Source organism: Lagopus muta, chromosome 9 (genome assembly GCF_023343835.1).
Source record: "Lagopus muta isolate bLagMut1 chromosome 9, bLagMut1 primary, whole genome shotgun sequence".
NCBI lineage: Eukaryota > Metazoa > Chordata > Aves > Galliformes > Phasianidae > Lagopus > Lagopus muta.
In genome coordinates this window covers 18,658,106-18,679,614 of record NC_064441.1, presented here as the reverse complement: position 1 = coordinate 18,679,614, position 21,509 = coordinate 18,658,106, and the positions used below count along the sequence as shown (strand labels likewise).

The 21,509-nt window shown below is 50.4% G+C and overlaps 1 protein-coding gene across 13 annotated transcripts in view; it reads left to right on the top strand.

Annotated features, from left to right (window-relative positions):
* Positions 1–3,844: 3,844 nt before the first annotated feature.
* Positions 3,845–21,509, top strand: part of ST6GAL1 (ST6 beta-galactoside alpha-2,6-sialyltransferase 1) — a 32,228-nt gene continuing 14,563 nt past the window's right edge. Inside the window, exons 1-3 of one of the 13 annotated variants that reach the window (XM_048955278.1) lie at positions 3,845–4,305; positions 11,873–12,030; positions 17,629–17,790. The gene's annotated coding sequence lies outside the window, so the exon portion shown is untranslated. The other 12 variants (XM_048955281.1, XM_048955282.1, XM_048955280.1 and 9 more) reach the window with 12 other exon arrangements.

The following is a 21,509-nucleotide window of genomic DNA, read 5'->3' as shown; positions in this document are numbered from 1 at the left end:
CCTATGCTGCTCACCTGGTGGCTTTTTCCCCCTTCCTTCTGCATGTTCATAATATGTTATTTGCAGCCCATCTCGAGCAGAACATGAACCAAAAAACATCTGGGTTTCATTTTCCACTTCCAGTGTTAAATGCCAGCACAGATTATTTTACGGTATGATGAGAATTTAAAAGCAGGTAGGCTAAGAACCACTGGGGAAAAGATGTGTCCAAGGAACGTGGGTAGGAAGTGGTCTGAGCTGCAGCTCATCTGCATCTGCACATCCCAAAGCTGCTTCTGCAAACCATTTGGGGTTTTGGTTCTGTCCCACCATAGCTTGCTGCCACTCTGGTCTCCCCAACAGGAACTTCAGGGTGGTGGTGTCCCCTGTGCCCTGCTCCCAACTCCCAGAGCAAAGCCTTCAGTTCCCACCTGTCACCACAGACGTGTCTATGCTAAGCATGGGGACGTTTCCTGTTTTGCATACTTGCTTGCTCTGAACATGGGGAAGGATCTTTGTCTTTGAGCCATGTATTTCAACCCTTTCTTCAGGTTCTGTTTCTCAGTGTGTGCATATCAGAGGGGCAAGATGGGCTCACAGCCTCTCTGTGTCATTGAGGACAGCTGGGCACCCATCTCCTGGCACCCACCTCAGCCCCTAGTGCTGCAGGCAGCTACAGGAGATGTTCCGCTCTGCCTGCCCTGCAGGCTGGAGAGCAGTGCCTGGCATGTCCTCATGAGGGGTCACCACGCTGCCCAGTTCCTCCACAGCAAAACTCTGTAGTTATTTTCACACTTGTGAAACCAGCCACACTTCTTGCAGATGCGGCAGCCTGCAGGTAGGATGCTGGTTTAGCCTTGTTGCCATCACTTGCGTGCTCCTTCTCACAGCTTCCTGCTTTTCACTCGGTTTGGGTTTTGCAAACACTTCCCTGCCCTGTTCCTCTGCTGTGGTGTCACCCTGCCTTCCCACCCTTACCCTAAGCCCCCTGCATGACTCCTGCTCTTTTCCCATGTTCTAGCGATGCCTTCATTCCTGTTACATTTCTAAGCCTGGAAAGAAGGAGTCATGGAGTGATGTGACATCCCTGTGTGTCATCAGCAATTTTGTTGTGTGCCTGCAGTTGCAGTGGAACCACTTCAGCTACAATTATGCTGGTCATCTGTGGCTGAGGATTTGGTTCCTGAGTGCACGGTCCCACCCAGTTCTGCCTGTGCTGTAAACAGAAGGAAAAGCTGCAAAAAGATGTATTTTGTGGAAGCACAGAGGAATGGCATATACCTCAGCCTTTTGAAGTCTGTTGGCCTGTTTCTAGTTCACTAAAATGACTTCGTTTCTTGAAAGTAAGGAGTGGGCTGGTAGGAGACTGGGCATGGATGGAGGCAGCGCTGGCACCCCTGGGCAGGGAGGACAGGGTAGTAGCAATGGGGAAGGAAGCAGCTGCAATATTAGATGTGATGTCTTGAGAGGTTTCTCAGCCTCCCTGCATCCGGTCAGCTCAGCCAGGCTCCTACATCTCTGCACACACATGCACCAGCTGCAGGTAAAGTGATGCTGTGGCTGCTGCTTCTTCCTTCTTTCTGCAGGAGGCACTTTGTGTTGAAATTCTCTGTTTTCCTGACTGCATTACATCATTGCTTTCTGTTTGTGCTTTCAGGATTTCATAAGTTGATGGCAGTGCTGCCAACCCCACTAATCCTTCAGGGAGCCCTTTGTGTTACGGCACAGAGCTGCCAGAGTAGCTCTGTTTGCATATCACCAATGGCAGGTGCTGACAGCTGGATGAAGTGCCATCACAGCCACAGCACAGAGCCGTTCCCCTTCCTGTGGAAGATGTGTCCCCCAAAATCTTCAGAAGATGGCCACCAACTTTGTTGTCCCAAAAGCTGTGCAAACCACTAACCTGCTGGTCTGAAAAACTGTGGATGTGTGGGAAATAAAACAGAGCCCTGCAAGGAAGCATTTCTTGCCACAGGCCTGGGCTGGAGAACTCTTCTCTCATCCAAGGGAATCCCCCCTGCTTATCCCTGAGCTCCCAGGCTGCTGGCTGTGACCCACGGACGACCTCCTCGTCCAGCAGTGTGGCTGTGGGACGCCTGGTCTGCAGGAAACAAGCTTGTAAAGAATTAACTGCAGGTCCTTGTGGAGAAATACGGGTCCTCATGGAGAGGTACATCCTCCCTGTCCCTGTGCGCTTCTGACAGCTCGCCCAGGAACATCCCAGCTGTGTTCAGTGTTACCCCAGCCACTTTACAGCTTGGACAGGACTGGACTTTTCTTCCAGCAAGATGCCCCCACTTCAGATACTTAACGATGTTTCAGTTACACTGAAAACTTAACCTCCCTACAAAGTGGCTTTCAGCTGCTGGCAGGTTCTGTAGCAGCAGCAAAGGCCTCATGCTCCCTGCATGCTGTGCTGCAGCCTCCAAACGCTGCCTTCTTTTCAGCAGAAGAGGATGTCCTTGTTTGCTAGGTTATCAGGGCTGATGGACTTTTCTGGCCTTAAGCATGGTGATCACAAGGGGCTGGGGGAGATAAGTCATTCATATAGTCCAGTTTTGTTAGGTTTTAAAATATACAGGTTCCTCTTTTCCCATTTTCTTTCCCATTTCTTACTTGCAAGGAGCCAAAACCAGCGGCAGCATACATCACCCTGCTGGGATGCCATTTACAGGGATTGTCTGGATGTTAATTGTCTAGATGTGGACACTCACCTGTGTGAAGACAACAAAGGAAACGATGGCTGGATGTGTGCTGGTTTTATGTGAACTGAAGCATGGCGTAAGAAGCAAGGCTGGGCTGCTCTCACCTGCCTGCTGATGAATGCACTGCTCTGCTGAGCTGCTAGCAAGCCCAGTTCCAGCCCTCGTTCTGCTCCAGGAGCTGACAGGAGCAAGGTGCCAGCCTGCACCCACCACCTGTGCAGGCAGAAGGTGAGGAAAATCTGGCCAACAGGCTCAGTGCTAAGCCCTTCCCTAGGCAGAATCCTGGCCTCAAGTGAGATTTTTCCTCCTCGTGCTGCAACCCGGTGACACAGAATTTTCCAGCAAAAAAGGGATCCGCCTTTTATTTTTTATTAAGCTGGGGCTGTGTGTAGACTTGCATTTGTAATGTTGTCTGCAAGTGCAATCCGAGACAATTGAACCTTCCTAGTTGTTGCTGGGTATATGCAGTGTGCCAGCAGGGATTAAGATCCCTCCCCATGGCTGTTGCTGCCCAGGGTCTGCCATTTCTCCACCCGTTAAATGTGCCACATTTATTACTGACTGCTTACATCACAACAGTGAGAGGAGACAAATACAAAATGGGCACAATGAGGCTCTCATAGCCTCCCTTGGCCCCAGGAGCTGGATTGAGCTGGCCAAGGAGGAAACAAACTGGCTTAACTGCTGTTTTTCTTCACTTTTGCCCAGAAAGTGTACCCAAGGGAATGCGGACAGTAGGAAGCATCTTGCTCTTACGAGGATGCAGCAGGGACAAACCCTGTTTCTTCAGGGCAAAAACTCGGCCACTGGGGTACATGAGTAAACAGTGGCAGCCTTCTGTGGGAGCAGCATGGGACGTGGAGGCTATGGGAGACATGCGGACGTGCCGTGGCATCAGGGATGGTAGAGCACAGTGATGTGACCCATAGGGACAAGCTGGGCAGACTGGCGCTGCCAAATGCAGAGGGAAGCAAGGGAGATGAGTAAAGCTTTCAGTATATAACAGACTGCCACACAGCACAGCAATGAACTGCTCTTCATGCCCTCTGGGAACAGAGGAGAAATTGCACTAACAGAGATTTTGGAAAGAGAGTGGGAGAAGCTCTCCAAGCGCAGGGTGATTCAGCCCTGGCAAAGGCACAGGTTGCGACATGTCCATCAGTGGCTGCTGGCAAGGCAGGGCTGCACGGGGCAGCGAGGGTGGACAAAGGGGATTTGGGCTGGGGGTGCTTCTGATCTCCCACTTCTATAGCTGCTTTCACTGCCCTGAGGCCAGACCTTCGAGGAGAGGTTTCCTGCCGTTGCACAAAGTGCAGCCACCTGTGCAGGTCCACGCGGTGGCAGCTCGGTGTTCATCAGGCTGTGAAAGCTTTAAACAAAGGAATTGAAAATGGGACTGAATATAAATAGAATTCGGGACCACCTCGATATGCCTCTCCAACGAGTTCACGAGGATTTTGGAGTTTAATAAGAGCACGTTCCTCTTCCAGTGGGGCAGATAAGATAAAGGAGTGCCTGCTCCCCCGCGGTCACCCTGCCATTGCTGCGCTGCTGCGGCGCGGGAGGAGGGCGCCAACAAAGGGCTGGCACGGCTTTGTTCCGCTAAGGAGCGCGGCACAAGGTAGGGATGGAGCCAGGCGAGGCAGCGCCCTGCATCCCCCGCAGCGGATCCGGCCGCCCCCGGGCAGGGTGGGGTAGGTGGGTGAGGTTCCCCGCGGAGTGGATCGCTTCCATTCATCTTCCCGTTCTGTAACGCTTCCAGAGCCGGGGGAAAGCTTCTCTTTTCCGTGGGTGGTCCCCTTCCTTCCTCTGGCAGCGTGGGGTGGGAGTCTGCGAGCAGCGGGAGCGGGGCTGCGCGGTGCCGGGAGGCGGGGGCGTGCAGCTTGCCGGCCGTCTGCGAGCTGCTCTACCGGGGGGCAGTGGGGGCTGTGGGGTGGCCGAGGGTCCACGAGTGGCGCGGCAAGGAGTGCACGGGTTCCGACCTGGGCTTCCCGGCAGGGACTTAGCAAACTCAGCCCGGCCTCAGGTCCCGTGGGTCTGGCACGGAGGTTGAAGATGGGTCGGTGCTGCAGGGCTGTGGTTTGGCAGGAGACGGTGCGCTTTGCAAGCGGGACTTGGTTCCTGCTTGCTCAGAAGGGGCGGCAGCTCTGCTAGCGTTCTCTGCGTTTATGATATGGGCAAGCTCACAGGCAAGATCACTTTTGCTTCCCCAAAGGCATGTGGGCAGGGAACGGCGTCGTAGCCACAAAGACATTTCTGGGGGAAGACGGGAAACTCCCCCCCACCTCCCGCAGCCCGGCCCAACAGGACCCCCGTGCACATCGCCTTGCCCCAGCACCGCTCCCAGCGCGGTACGGGGACCTGGCGATGCGCAGTGGCAACAAAGGGGCGGTGGAGCAGGTGCCGGGAGGGCGGAGGCAGGGGCAGTACTGGGGGGGGGGGGGGGGGAGGTTGCAGTACCGCCGCCGGCAGCGCGGCCCCGCAGTGCCCGCCGGCCCGGGTGCGTGCTTGCAGCGCGGGGAGGAGCGCGCCCTGCCCCCGTGAGCGCCGGGCCGCTGGCGAGCGGAGTGCGGGCCCGTGAGTATTGCGGGAGCGGAGCCGGTGCGATGGCCGGAGACGGGCGGGACCGCGGGGAGGGAGAGCGATGCGTTCTCGGCGATGCCGCACGCTGGTGCGTCCTTCCGAGGCCGTGCTATCGATGAGAAGTGCCGCTCTCGCTGGTAGGTCCGTAAGTTCGGGTCCGGGAGCGGCGGCGGTGCCCTGTGCTCAGGGAGGACCGTGCGGCCATCTCCTCCACCTGGTTGGGTTGCTTCCCGTGCAGGCGAACGTGTGTCTGCGAGGCTCTGATAACACGGAGGTTCGTTATCGTTGTTCCGAGGGCAATTTTTTCTGCGGTCGGAGTAAGCAAGTGAGTTTGTGGTGGTTGCTGACAGTTCTGTACTGCGGGGACTGGAAATGAATGTGAGGACGAGTCCCAGAATGAGGCTGCCGAGGGTGCGGTAATTAACGGCAGAGGGGACGCAGCTGGTGATGCTCCAGAGCTTTGGCTGCTTCTTTAGTGCTGAGGACGCAGAGCCGGAGCCCACCTGGAGCTGCCCTCCCTGCTCTGTGCTCGAGGTGCGTCCCTCTGCTCTCATGAGCCGCCGACCCGGGGCACCGGCAGCTGTGTCAGGGAGGGAGGGTGCAGCGGGGTCACGGTCCTCTTTCCTCCTTACGGAAGGGCTGAGCGGCACGTGCAGCCCCGGGGGAAAATGTTTCCCTGTTCTCAGTTCGGCATTTGTAAAGATGACAACGAAAGATCTGACAGTATTGCTTTGATGATGCTGTGTGACATGCGTTGGCCTCTTTCATAGCCCTTGGCGTTGCTGGAAGTATGCAAATCCCAGTTCTGCAAAGGATTAGCAACCAGAGAGTGCTATGAATCGGTCTGTCCTAACACAGCCCTCCTTCAGTTGCTCACCTCCATCCCACTTCTGGAGCTCAGGAGGGATGACGTTGCTGAGCATGGGAAGGAACTCTGCACCATAGATCATGGTGTGTGCAGAGAACGTTGGAGGTGAATTCCTCACTGCTTCAGGTGTGCCTGGAGTTGGTGCTGCTCAACGATGTGCCTGGGTGTGTGAGCTGGAAATGGTGCCTTTGAATGCTCCTTTAGTTATAATTGCGCTGATTAAAGATCCAGGACATGAAAGGAGGTGCTCTCAGTTTGAAGTGCTCTTAGATATCTAGCCAACGGGAGTCACTGTTATCAGATATGCTCACTGTGTAATTAAAAACCCTGGAAAAACTTACTTAAGTCTTTTGTTTATGGATAAAATTCAGGTTCATTGACTTTCTTAGTCACACTCAACCTCCGGTGAGGTGTAAATCACAGAATTATGCCCTGAGTTGGATGGGACCATTGTGTCCAGCAATTGTGCTGCATCAGTTCCTGCTTTAAGGTAATGCTTAAACACATTGTTATCTTTTATGAGAATTTCAGCTCTGCAGTTTACAGAACTGCCGATAACAGGAAGAGGTGTCTGTGTATGGGCTTCCCACCGTGTGCCAGTAGGCTGCACGTGCTTCTCCAGTTGTGTTTATGGATGGCAACTTTGGGAAAGCTCCTTTGGAGTGTGCACATGGAATCACAGAACGTCCCAAGTAGGAAGAGACCCATAAGGATCATTGAGTCCAACAGATAATGATGTTTTCATCTGCAGACATAGGGTATCATATAGAATTTGGCTCCTAGGAGCTCATGTGTAGGAACGCATGGCTGAGCATCTCCAACCTGTGGAAGCTCTGTCCTCTGGGGCTTTGTTCTTGCAGGTCCTGGGTGGTGCAACCTCTGGCTCAGGTCTGCCCATCCCTTGGCAGCACCTGGCAAATTCCTGCTGTGCTTCTGTCTCGTGTTGGGTGCCTGAAGGCACAGCCCTGCCAACACGCTGTCAGATGATGCTAAATACTTGCTCATGATCTGCTGCTCACGAGTTACCAGAACCTATATCCTAAAAAAAAAAAAAACAAAAAACAAAAAACAAACACGCTGCTCATTCCTGTGTCCTTGTGAAAAAGGGCTTTTTGTGAGATATTTGTTTAGAGTAGAAATTGCACAGACTATCTCCCTCGTGCCAGCAGGATGCTGAAGGGCAGGGAGCCTACACTTTGTCCCTTCTGCTCTTGTGCCCTGGGTGCCCTTGCTTGGAGCACTGCCTCTGAAGAGGACCTGGCAGCTGCTGGGATGCTGAGCTGAGCACTGTTGCCTTGGTCCTGCTGCCTTTGCAAATGCACAGCACAGCTTCTGAGTGTGTGTTCAGACACTGAGCAGGGAAGGCATCTCCAAGGCGATCTCTACCTGATGCCTGCTGGCTTGGTGGGAGGGATGCAGGCATTCTGCAACACTCAGTCTCTCCCCAGGGGCACAAAGTGTTAGGGCTGTGCACAGCTGTTTGGGTGAGGCCTGGTTTGAGTCCAGGCTGCCACGTGCACCTTGCGTGCAGATGTGCTCTTAGCAGCTCCCTGGTACTGGTGTGTGTGCGTGTCCTGCAGCCCTGGGTGTGGCTGAGGCTCCTGACCCTCGGAGAAGCTGGAAACAGAGTCTCCTGTCATAAACTGTACATCTGTTCCTGCTTATGGTGAGTGGAGCGGTTTGCGTTTTCAGCTGTAAAACTTTGCAGAAAAGTGGATAGAGAAATACGTGCTCTGTGTTCTGGCTTTTCTTCTGTACCGTTGTAACGCTGCATCTGCTGGTTAGCAAATCAAAGGTGTGCAGATCAGATTTTCTGCACGTACCTTGTGTGCACTGACAGAGTTCATGGCCTATAGGAAGCGTGCTGACAGTGCAGAGGGATGGAGTGACAGTAGAAATTGTCAGAGCAATCTTGCAGCAATGACAGCTGCTTACTGAGATGGCTCTCCTGGGGACTGGAATTGGTCCACGCTCATTGTTTTCCCCCTGGAGATGAGAGCTTTCAGGGCTGCTTTTATCTTGAGACACCGTTTAACTTGCAATGCTGGAGTGAAAAGTGGTTTTCTGGATTCGTGTGCAGGACAGAGCTGTCAGGAGGCACTGCTGGCTGAAGGGCAGTGCAGAACACCCTGTGCCTGCTGAACAGAGTGGCTTGGGCACAGAGCAGCCCATTAACAATTACGTTGTAAAAATAAACCAAGAAATACATAAATCACGAGGTTTCCAAAGGTCCTCCAGATCTTGGCAAACTTGAATCCTATCTGAAATGTTCTTTGATTGATTAGAGAAGGTATCTTCATGCTGTGACTTGCGCTGATAGTCAAGATCGAAACTTCAGGCACGTTCCTGTGAAAACTAAGCTGGGATGTCCTGCTTCTTGCTTGTTTCTTCTTCTGGATTTTTATTTTTCTTCCCTGGCTACAGTTCTGCATAACTCCAAGATTTTACTTTGGTCCCAGAGGGGACAATCAGTGTGTTATTTCTTGTCTGTCCTTATGACCCAGCTGTAATCCTGTAACACGTTGTGCTAGCAGGAGGCCCTAAGGAAATCAGAGATCTAAATGTACAGGATTATAGTTGTTAGATTCAAACTATGCTTGCCTTTTTTTTAAGGTACATTTTAATATACATGTACATTAGTTCCCAGCCCAGCTTTCCTTCCCCCAGCAGAGACTCGGTGAGAACTGCTGGATGCTGGGCCCTCCACCAGCACCAACAAAAGCCCTGGCTGAGGCTCCTATGGGCCGATTGTTTGAAATATTGCACATGTTTTAGAAGGGTCTGGAAGGTGCTTGCTGTCTTCCAGGACAGGTATTGTGTCTGTGAATTTGAACCTTGTTTCCTGTTAACAGCTTTTCTTGCAGCCTTTCGGTGTCACTAAGGTAATGTTTACAGAGGAGCATCTGGGAGAGGGAGCTGAGGTGTTTATCTGGTACTGACGAGTGCAAAGGCGGTAACTTACTGACAGTGGGCATATTTGCTAGGCATTTAGTGTGTCAGTGGAGGAAAGCAGAGCTTTTCCTCCTTCCTGATGCAAAGCTCTTGGCACCCTTTGGGACTGAAAGTGACCCATTGTGCTGGGAGAGCAGCAGTCCTAGCAGAGAATCAGGAAAGCACCAACTCAAGGAAATAAAGGAACAAAAGCGACAGGTGTGCTAGAGTCAATGGAGGGAGGCACAGGGTGGTGGAGAGGAGGAAGGGAAGGCTGAGGGATAAGTGGAACAGGGATGGGGCTCAGGTTGGAAGAACCAGGAGCAGGGATGGCAATAGTCACGGGGGTTCTTTAAGGCTGAGGAGGGATTGAAATTCGTTATTGTGCTTGTAATATGAAGGGGTGATTTGAGATGTGAGTGCCAAGCTGGAAAAGCCAAAATAACGTTACTGGAAGAACACTTTAATTGAAGAATGACTCGCTTGATGAGTTAGTCAGACTGTCTGCTCATGATATAAATTGGGGACCGAGGGGATCGTTGCAGTTTTCTGGCTCAGCCATCTTGAAGTCTGGCCAAATGGGTAGTTTACCTATGAGCTGAGGAGTCTGGAAACACAACCGAAGCTTGGCTTTGAGCAGTGACCCCACATGCTGTATGGATGTCTGCGGGCTGTGCTGAGCCCTCAGCCATATACAAGGGTCATGAGTCTTTGGGGAAAGAGCTGTTGGAGACCTGCATGGAAGGAATCTCATTTTCTGTGGATTAATGTGCTACTTGTTATAGCTGTCACTACTTGCTCTGTTACAAGTGTGGGTTTTGGCTGGGAATGTTTTAGGTACTGTGGCTGTGGCTCAGCAATTTCATATGTGGTTAGCAGCGCCTTCTGGAAAATCAGTGGGAATTCCTTCAAGTCTGCACCTGAGGAAAAGTCAAGTTCATTGCCACGTGTGGTGTAGCTGCCTTCCCTCCCTCTCTTAGTGGAATCCCTCGTTCCCCATTTGCCCTGGTTGGTAAGGGTGGTGTGGCAGCCCCACAACTCTGCTTCTGCTGTGGTTTTGATCCTGGGAGAAATCCTGCACTAGTTCTCTCCAGGAATCTGTGGGCAAGTGTATTGGTTCACATGCATAACCAGCGTGTTAGGGGTTCAGCAGCCTCTGGTTTTGGCTGAGCTGCTGGTAAGGAGTTCATCTTGTACTCCTTCATCACCTCTCTGTGCAAAGCACCAGGCTCCTTCGGAGGGACAGCACTGCTGTGATGGAGTGCAACATGCATTTCAGGCTTGAGGAGCTTTCCTTGTTATTATGGTTGTGCAGACAGATGAATATTTTATTAGATATTTGTGGATTGTTTAATTAAATGGATAAAGAGTCATATCCTTTAGAGTAGGGAGAAAAAGAATGTAAATTTTAGAGCTAATCCTTAATTAAAATGTGACGTAAAAAATGGTGTTAAGTTTCACTGTGAACGCTCTTTAATTGAATTTTGTTTAGTTCACACTGGAAGTGAATGAAAACGGATGAAACTCAAGCTTACCTGAGCTAGAAATGAGATGGCATACTGAGGTCATTGCTGCATATTAACACATACTTTTAAAATTCACGGCTGTCATTGATTTGGTTTGTTTTTTCCCATCTGCCTCCATGCAGGCAGCACTCCAGAAGCATGACTTGTTTTGAGGTATTGTAGTGATGCTTTTTTCCTTTCCCTTTTCCAATATTTTAAAAGACTTGTGATGGGATTCGGGGATGTAACAGCATTAAGCAACAGCAATAAACAAACAGGATTTCTTTTACCAGAACACAGTGGAGTGTTTTCCTCTGCCAGAGCAGCCCTGAGGCATTCGTTAAGCTGAGGAAAGGGGGAGGAGACATAATTTATGACCTATGGCAAGAAGAGTAAAAGAATTAATAACAAATCGTTAAGGTTGAAAAAGACTTCCAAGATCATCTGGTCCAACTGTCTGCCTACCACCAGTATCACCCACTGGCCATATTCCTTGGCACAAGGGTAACTTCCCATCCAGCAACCGCAGGTATTCCTGGCTGTGCTGGTGTTGGTGCTGTAGATAGCTGTATGCACATTTGGAGAATATAACTTGTGAGCACTTGGGATCCCTGCTGGAAGCTGGGCTGCTGGCTGTGTGGGTCAGACCATGCCAGGCCATGTGCACACACTGGGAACTTGCCTGGGGCAGCGTAATTATGGGAGGCTGTGTTTTTCGGGAGGATTGTGTGCACTGACTTGCTAAATAGTCTTGTGATTAGTGTCTTATTTAAGAGGATTTTGGGACACGTGTTGTTGTGGCACCACATTTCTGCTAGATGTAGGGGAGAGGTTAAAAAAAATGAACTCTGTAAAGGCTGTGCTGTGCTTCTGGCCAGGCCCATGGGATATGTGCTGTGCACTGCTGCTCCACTATACCGTGTCTATGGGCAGTCCAGGAGGCAGAGAGCCCTCATGTGCAGGGGCTTTATAGGGGCCGTGGTTCTGAAACTTCCTTAGGAGCCCACAGTTCAGCCCAATGGGGGTTTCATCAGCCCACATGTTTGTGTTAGGAGCTCTGACCTCACGTCCTGGTGTTTGACTTCAGGCTGTTCTGCAGCCCACAGCTCATGACCAGCAGATTTGGTCCTCAGGAAAGTTTCACTGATTGCTGTTTGGACTGTGTGTGCAGTTTTACTTGAGCACAGCTCATGTTTAAAGGTGCTGGCAGCTCAGTCACTGCTTTCACCACTCTGTATTTTCTGATTAGCCAGTCTGGCTGATGTGACTGTCTCACCTGGTCTCCTTAATTTCTTTCCTAGGCCAGCAAGCTCGATTAGAAGTGAGATGAGGGCATGAAGAGCTGCTTGCATGGCACAGATGTGGCAGTGGCTCATCTGGACATCACCTGGCCACCCCCTTGTGACTGGAAGAGTTTGACAGGAGCTGCTGAGGACAGCGAAGCATCCTGGAAATGAAGGTGATGGTCAAGTCCCCTCCTTTCTCTACCCCCGTTCTTGCTTGCACAGGCCTGGCAGTGAGAGCATGGCTGCTGTCAGTGCAGTAAGGTCACGTGTATTTGAAGCCCCTGTTTGCACTGGGACTGCCTCGTGTTGCATGTGGAGTTGGGAGGGAGGTGAGGAGAACTGGGAGGGTTCTCTACTCTTCCTGTTGCAGCTATCCTATACTTCTTGTAAAGCAAAAGAAAACACTGATTCTGCTTCTTGTGGGAGCTTTTGTGGATATTAATATATACTAGCTAAGCCTCAGAGATAAATGTCTAAGATCCAGTTGGTTATTCTGACTTGCACGAAACTCCTGTGTGCGTGCAGGGGCTCATTCTGGTAGGATTTTCCCCAGAAATCCTTGGGGATACTGCCTGTGTTGCTGGATCAGAGAATTTTACCTGGCTGGGTTCATAAGGTTCATTACCTCAGCTGGCTGTGCCTGGGCATCTCTGTGCTTTCACTGCTGCTACCCCTACACTTTTCCCCTCTCCGTCTCTCTTTCTCGCTGACAGCCTATCCTTATCACACCTCTGCAAGCATTCATTAACTGTTTCCCTGAATGATTAGCTAGTCCAAAAGGTCTGTACCACATAGAGAATATTCCTAGAGCTCTGTGCTTTAATGTGGGGCCTCATTAGTCCCATAATTGTGTGAATGGGCTACCCTTTGGCATACAGTTAGTGTGCACCATTTCGCTTTCTGGTTGCACACAGCAAGGCTTTGGGTATCCTGACAAGGAAGGTTCTGGTGCCAGGAGCCCTGGGGGGAGTGTTTGGTTGGGCTCTTTATTCAACACCACATTCTCCTGTACAAAGGGAAAACAAAGGAAAGCGAACTTGGTAAGGGAATTTTCAGAGGTGGCTGTAGCTATGGGTGTTGGATTTGTGCCTGTTCTCATGCGTGAAGAGAGTTTGAGAGGATTTCATTGTCCAACTGCTTTTTTCAATCCTTAATTTCCTGGTATCAGGAATGCCAGATGAGGGGGGCTCTGCCCCCTCCCTGCTTCCTCCGTCACTGGAAACATGCTAATCTTCCCTCCTCTGTGTAAAACCTGCATTTTTAACACGGAAAATGCACCCCCTCTTTCTTTCCTTCTGGCCAGGAACGCTTGTGCCTCTCAGTGTTGTGTTACCTTTAGCATTGCAAACTGAAGAGCTGCAGTGCTGGAGCTGCTCAGCCTGCCAGGGGCTGCGGGGTGGCTGTGCATGGGGTAGGCAGCACTATGCTGCTGCCAGGGCTGGTGTGCTAGGGCTCTGGGGATGCACTGCTGGAGATAGGTGAGGGGAAAGAGGAAGGGCACGGCAGGCTGCCTTGGGCATCTTTGGCAGCTGTTGTATTCGTGGGGCAAGAAGGAAACGGAGCTGGAGAGGGCTTCTGGTGTGGATAAGGGGAGCAAATAAAGCAGGCCAGCCACAGAACGTTTCCTGTCTAAAACACTGGTTTTGGAAACGATGGTTTTTGTTTGGTTTGGGTTTGTTTCCGTGTTCCTCTGTGAGAATCCTCAGCTGATGGGACAAAGAATTGTCTTGGGGCATGGCCTTGGGCTCGCTGGTGAGCTGGCAGGATCTGGGAGGGCTGCAGTGGGTGGGAGTGGGACTGGGCCTCCCTGGGGAGCTCTGGCAGCACAGAGCAGCTCTGCCTGCTCCTGTGAAGCATAAGTTTGCAACAGTGAGTGTTATTCTGGCCTTGGTTGGATGCCAGTCTTTAGGATACCAGAAATCTAAGGCCAGGCTGACCTCTAAAGCACAGCTTTTGCTTTTAATGCAGAGGTATTCATTCTCTGAACCGGTTGAGTGCACTGGGGACTTTCCTTCTGTTTGTGCCAGGACAAAGTCTTCATCTCCTTTAGAAATGCTGAGAAGTCCTTCTGTTGGTCAGCCAAACCCAATCCCCTTTTACTAAACATGGTTTTGGATGAGGTAGCTTGGTTAGGCCTGGCTTATAATTTGCAAAGGCTGCTGGGGGAGTTAAGCGTTTGAAAATCAGGGGTGCATTTGGTCTGCACAAGCCCCTTGTCAGCAGTGTTTGGCCTGTCAGTATCCGAAATGGCAAAGGGCAGTTTCTCTTTCCTACTTCTGGCTCATGTGAAATAGGGAAGCATGTGCAAAAGCTCACCCCACCCCATGGCTCCCTGCAGTGGCCAGGGAGGGGTGGAGCAGAGCACCGCCTGCTGCTGGAGCGATGCCCTGCACTACCTGGGGCCAGAAGGAGCACTGCAACACATGAGGATGATCCAAGGCTCAGCATCCTGCATTTGCTTCAGCATGGTTCTGCAGGGTGGGTGTCTGGACCAGCTGAGCACAGTGAGCAATAGCTTGGACCCTGTGCTGAAATAGTGTTCCCTCTAAAGGGTGATGCATGCATAACAGTATTGCATAAGATAACGGAGTAGTTAACTACGTGTAAGATAATGGAGTAATTAAGTGTTGCATAATATAACGAAGCAATTAATTGTGCGTGCTTGATTCTGCCAGCCCATCTGGGCCATTTTGCTTCAGGATGGCTCCACCAGTTCTATGAGTTTTTGAGCAGCCTGGAGCTGACCATTTGTGCATGCATCTAAAGGTCTCCTGGTACCAACCTGCTTCTGCCTGATTAAGGCTTTTGCTGTCTCACATTCATGAGGTCTGTGCAAAAGTCCTGGGCTTATTCACTTCTGCGTATGTTATTTTGAAGTCATGGTGGTGTTATTTAATGCTATGCAACATCAAGGTTTAAAGGAATGCTTGTGTACGTGCTTACATGTAAATATGTGCTTATATTTGGTTTTATGTATATGCATGTATGTATATTATATTTATAGATGTAATATGGCAGTGCCCTTGGTGTGGGTTAGAGCTGTACTCTGCTCCGGTCACTGCATAGCAGGTGGCTTGCTTGCCGCCTTTTCAGGTTTCTAGATGCAGTTGCTATAGCTACTTGCCAGCTCCTGGGGATAAAAGTGACCACCTGAGGCATTACTTCTGACTTGAAGCATCCTATGGACTTGTACGTCAGCTCTGAAATGCGCAGCATCTTGGTGAGCAGGAATCCGGGAACAGGCACTGCATGCTTCAGGTCTGGGAGAGATGGGAGAAAAGCTGGCCAAAAAAAAGCAGATGAGAAATGGACTTCCAAAAGGGGATGTTCATGGAGGGAAGGAGGAGGAGATGGATGTAAGGGTCTCACTGAGGCAGGAGAGTAACTGCCCACCACATCAGCCTGAGTAAGAGCTCCAGAAATTTAAGCATTCCCTCGTATGAAGCCAATGCTGGAAGGAGAGTGAAGGGGCTTGAGAAGGATGTCCCAGGAAGGAGAGTGCTGGAGATGCAGGCGTGTTAGGAAGGTGCCTGGTTCCACCAGGTCGCACTTGAAGCTGGCAGAAGCAGCTGTATGGTGGGAGCTGCTTTGGCAGCACTGCACTGACACAGGAGCAGCTCTGGAGGGTGTTGTGCATCCCCAACCCCTTAAAAATAGCTCATTTAAGAATAACTGCAGTCAGAAAAGTGGTTTCATTAAGCACTAACCACAGGTGCCTCTGCGCTAGCTGCTGGAGCACTTGTTTGATCAGATAGTGCTGAATGCAGTGCTTTCATCTCTGGGCGGCGCAGAGCCCTGACTGACTCAAAGGGTGCAGGGATCCACTGCCTCAAGGTAAGCACATGGGAAACTTCCTTCCAGCTTCCTTCTCTCACATGCCTCTGAGCTGCCAGATCTTCTGGCTGTGCCCTGCAGAGATCTCGAAAGGAACTCGTGTCTTCTCTGTGAGTGAGCCGGCTGGGAGCAGGTGAGTAAACCTGGAGGTGACTGTGGTCTGAAGAAGGCCAGCTTGGTCTGATTGGGGTTGCTTTGCAGGCTGTGTATGTCGAACACTATGTGATCTCCGTGCTGAGCTCTGAACAACATGAGGTTTTGGAGCAGCTGAGGAAGGTGTTGTGCTTTGCTTGTACTGGTGTGCATGAACTCCAGTGTTTGGGGAGCTTTTAGAGCCCATTGGAAAGGGAATGGGGGGGTTAACTTCAAGTTTCCTTGTTTTGGCAGCACTGGTGCTTTGTCATATTCGAGAAGGACTATAGATAAAGCTTTATGGAGGTGCAGTCTAAGTTGAGACTTTATACGTGGTTCAAGGTGAAAAGAACTTAAGAACTGGGACAGGCTGATAATATTACTGCTGTACTTTGGGAAGAAATTGTAAATCATTGTTCAGGCTTCAGAGGATATTCACTAAGCTAATGATTTTGTTTAACTGGCTATTTCTATATTTAACACTTCAGAAAGAGGAAAAAGAAGTTGGAGAAGATGACTTGTAGTCATTTCCCTTGATGACATACCATTGTGGTCTCTATGCATGTTGGTCAGCTTTCTAAAAAGCCTTTATCCCAGTTGCATCAATATCTTTTTTATCCTGAATGAGTTCTTTTCCAATTCAGTGGTCGTGGGGATATAAGAACATAAGTATGTAAGCATACGTGTTTGTAATATATCCTATGTAGAGATATACACACATTTCAGTGGGAGCAGCAGAAACTTAGCTGAATTGACCTGAATCTTGGAGGTGGGGGAAAACACTAAAATGCGAATGAGTAATCTCAAAATAGTTGTAGAGGACTCTGTCTTTTTACTAGCTTTTGTTAACTCTTGTGTTGCAATGATGCAGCTTCCCCTAAAAGAGAGGAGACAGTGAGGGTCTTATGGTGTGATTGGCCAAGGGTGGGAAGAAAGGCTGCGTGCTTGCAGAAGAGTGGGATGATAGAGAAGAGAGGAGCTCAGGTAAATGATGTGGCAGAGGAGGCAGCTGTGCACCTGTATGTTCGTCTTGCTTGTGCTCACACCCAAATACAGCACACTGTGTTTGGAGTTGACTTTTGGTTCTCTTGCCTGTGTTGGAAATCAGTCCTGTGCCAGAGATTTGCCAGGCGGACCCCACGATGGCCCTGCTGTGTGCCTTCAGATCTCCTGGCAAGCTCAGGCATGGTGTGGTGGAACCATAGATCCCATTATGACAAGCTGGAATGGGGAAAGTTGTGGGAAGGAGCAGGGGTACACTGCTGGGGAGGATTCCTTCCTCAGGAGGACTTGGATTCATGGAGATGAAGGGTCAGCTAGGTTCAGCTGACTATGCTAGCATTCCCAAATAATTTGGATTTTTTTTATTTCCCACACAGTCACTGCTGGAGGGGCTGCCTTGGCTAGAGACAAAGTGAGCACTTGGGCTGCTTCCTGGGGCCCGCTCAGAGCCCCTTAGCCTGGAAGGCAGCACAGGTATGGGTGGCTGTGTTTTGCTCTCTAGCTGTTGGCCTGAACTCCTGCCTTTTCCTGGCTGCCTGTCCTCAGCTGGGAAATGGGGATAGGGGCTTCCCCTTAAAATCGAGTAAAAGGAGGCAGGTTTGTTTAAATAAAATAAATGAGTAACTTTAACCTAAAGCTTGGCCTGAGCTAGATCAAAGTCAGCCTTGTTTGAAGTCGCGTGAACTTTAAGCCCAGTGCTTTCCACTTTTGAGCTGAGCTTAAATGTTAAGCGACAGGGAGAATCTGCCTTGCTTCAGATTGGTTGGACGGAGGCTGGAGGTGACATGAGATCTGCTTTGCAGGCTCGAGCACCGTGTGGGAAGTTGCTGGGTGCGAGATGACAGCAGTATGAAAACAGCAGCTCTTGCCTGAAAGCAGCCAGACCCTGCAGACTTCCTGTGAGCCGTAGCAGCTGTGGTAGCCTGCCGTGCAAGAGCTCGTTTGGATTTTGCTTGCAGGTGAAGGTAATCCGGGTTTCTAATCTGCAGATAAGCATATATGTCTGCTTCTGAGTTGATTTTAGCATGTTTACTTATCTGTGCAAGCCATTAAGGCATTTTGTTGATCTGTGGTTTGCTGCCCAGTCTGAGAGGAGAGCTTTGCAGTATTCTCTGTGATTTGTGAAAGTCTGGTTCGTGTGAATGTTGACTGTTTGATGCTGAGTTTCAGTCTCCTTTCTTAGAGATGGAGGACGCTTCAGTGAAGTGCTTTGGCCTTCTCTGTTTGGGTCATGGGCATGCAACTTTAAGTAACTGTGGTTTCTGAGGCTTGGGTTCCTGGATGAGAGTGATGCACCATGGATTTAGTTAATGCTGAGGGCAGAGCCTCCTGCTGCAGTGCAGTCCTCTGGATCAGGAGCACATTCCTGAAGCTGCCCTGCAGATCACTCCCACACTTGCTGGGAAGCAGTTTCAAATCAAACAGGTTCAAGATGATTGGAAGGCAAGGAAAAGCTCTCCAGGATGGCCTCACATCCTGCAGTGCTCCAGCGACTTGGCTGACTGCAGTTCATGGCATAGGATGCCAACAGGAGTGCAAGGATCAGCTGCTCCCCGTGCTATATGTATGCTTTTGAGTGCTTGCTTCCTTTTAGGATTCACTCAATGAAGAAGATGCAGTCAGTCCTGGCAGTGCAGTGAGATGGCTGACCTAAGGACAAAACCAGTGATAGAGCAAGAGGCTAACGCTGTATTTAAATAGAGCTGATCTGTGATGTTACAGAAGTAGAAATTGCTGTAGAGATAAACATGGGTTCCTCTCGGGGCACAAACTGTATATTAATGCTGTTGTGTGTGTACTCACCTCAGGCCAACAGCAGCTGTTCCTCCAGCTGTTAATAGCTGGAGAGGTGCTCTGTTGTTGGCAGTTTGCTCAGAACCAAGGTGGGGGTCAGGAGCGAAGTGAGTGTCATAACTGGTAGCACTGAACGTCCTGGGCACAAAAGATGCCTGACTTCTTTATTTAGGGGAGTTTCTGTGCAGAAAGAAGAAGTCTGGCTACTTCATGGCCAGGTGGCACCAAGGGGAGGGGAGAGTGCTGTGTGTTTGTGCAGCCCGCTCCTGGGAGCTGCATTCTCGTCTGGCTGTGAAGGAGTCAGGCGTTGGCTAAAGCTCCCCTCGGTGCCCCATCCCTCCTTCTTGCTCTCCTGGGGGTGGGTGGGTGCCTTCCCTGTCTCTGGGAGTTCTGGGTCACATGAGAGCTGTCAGCCTGCAACAACACTGTGCTGAACCCAGTGCTGAGCCAGCACTGCGCGGAGGGATGCAGGAATGTCTGGGCCTCCTTTGTTGCTTCAGGGAGCAGCCCATGTTTCTGTTGGATTGGTCTGTCTAAAGCTCTTCCTCCACGCCTGCAAGTCGCTACCTGGCTTTGATAAAAAACACATTTGTGCTGAGGTTGGCTGTCGTGGTGCTTTGCATGCTCCACTCCAGGAAAGAGGGAGGCTAAAAACTGCAGTGGTCTTTGTTGCCCTTCAGCTTCCCTAGCATAGTGTTTTCTTCACTCCAGCAACTGCGTCTACCTTCCTTAACTGCTTGGTTGCCCTTCAGATCACTTTGTGTCACGCCCCATGACCACCATGATCCTTCACTGGGCTGCTGCCATGATTTGTGACGGGAGAAGAGGCAGAGGGGAATGTTTGCTGGGTGGATTTCTGTGCAGTGCATGGCATGGCTGCTGCTGGGCTCTCAGCAGGGGCACAGCCATCAGTTCTGGATGGGCAGCACTCTCATGTGTTTGGTTTTCCTTGTGCTTATGGGGGTGCTGAGAAAAACAGCAAGGAGGTTTCAAGCAAAGCCTTCATCAGGAAACTTTCAATAATGTTTTCTGGTTTTGTAAGTATAAATGTGAAACTTTGGGTGCAGGGGGGAGGAGTGTTTTAAGCTCTCGAAATGGCTTTAAGCATACGTAGATGCTTAGATTTATGCTGAATATTTCCGTTCGTTTTAACGTTATCAGCCTGCATTTTATCTTTGAAATGTCAGTGTGGGGTTAAAGCCAAGGTAGAGCTGTGCTTGCTGGTGTTCGCATCCAAAGGCAGATAGACCACGAGCTTGCTGCGTGAGGACGTGACTCCCCGACTTGCCTTGGCACAACGTGTGTTTGACATCTGCTACTGCAAATATTTTGGCTTCTGAGAACCTGGCTGCTGCTTCGACAGTGAACAACATTTGGTGTGTTTTGCTATCTGGATTCCTGCGTGTCTGTTACAGCAGCTCCTCCCTGACACTTAACCTGGACGCAGATTTCCTCAATAGCTTATGTTCAGTGCTCACAGCTTCCTGGGGATATTTCTTTTCCTATACTCAGGTTCCTTGCATTGAAAGGGAATATTTTGACTTTTTATTTTTTTTTTATGCCAGAGAAGTAATAGAAATTTGTGTACAATAACTTCTTTTTGCCCATTCTCTGAAAATGACATGTTCTGGTGGGCTGCGATGGTTGTCATCGTGGGGGAGCGGTGGTGATGAGCACTGCCCTGGGGTGCTCTGCATGGGAAGCAAAGAACCAGATCTGAGCAGCGCCGCTGGGCCGGGCCCAGAAACAGTAGATGTGCAGTTCTGCACGCTCCTTCCAATCCCTTTGTTTGAATTGAATTAGGTTCTGCTTTGAGCACGTTGTAAAGAGTGACTGCGTGGTCCTGGAAGAGATGGAGAGATATCACACCCACCTGCAACAGGCTGGCGTCATGGAAGCCTTACCCTGAGGGGCTGCTGAGCAGTGCCTGGCACAGAGCTGTTTATTGTCCTGGGGCCATGGAATGCTGGTTGGGTGTCTTGGTGAGTGGGGATATTTGCAGAGGCAGTAAGTGTTGGCTTGCTGCGTGCTGCTAATTTAAAATAAACAAGTGCTGCCCTTATTTTGAACGATGAGTGCCCTAGAGGAACACATTAATAGAGAAAACGAGGAAGTGGTGGTGTTTAATTTGAAGGCATAATGTAAAGTAAATAGTCCTAAATGAGTGCTCAAACCCTTGTCTTCTTAGCTCAGAGGAATATTTGGTGTGGGAAAGGTTATGGTAAAGCTGGCTGATGATGGAAGCCTCACTGATAAATTTGTGATGTCAGAGGGTTCCAGATTCCAGATGGGGGTTGGACTCGATGATCTCTGGAGGTCCCTTCCAACCCCTACAATTCTGTGGTTTGGCCAAAGTTATACTCTTGAGAGTCGGTGGTTATTGGGTGGCATTACCCACTTCCTTTCTCTTTTTTGAATTTGATCATGAAATGTGCAATTTCAGAAGTTGGAAAGGTTTGTTACCAGCAGTGTTTTCCACATCTCTTACTGCAGTGAGGCTTTACTGTTGGAAAAGTCATCAATGGCAGCGCTGCTCACAGCACATTCCCATGAGCATGTGCCCACCGTGAGCTGACTTCTGTTTTATGCTGAGCTCTGAGAGCTTCTCCCAGCCCAGAATGAGCACCAGGACATCCCTGGAAGTGATCTCCCACCAGGAGATGGCATCTGAGTGGGGACGTGGAGTCAGAGCTCTGCTTTACCCACAGGCTCTGAGGCCATAACAGGTCCCTTCCCTGCCCCTTACTGTGAATGAGAAATATCAGGCAGGCAGCTGTGACCTGTATAGGAAGCAGTGTTGTGGTGGAGCAGTGCTGCTCCCAGCAGCCAAGAACTTGTCCCTGTGCTCATGGAGGCACTGTGTGAGCAGCCCACCAAGCAAGGCATGTGC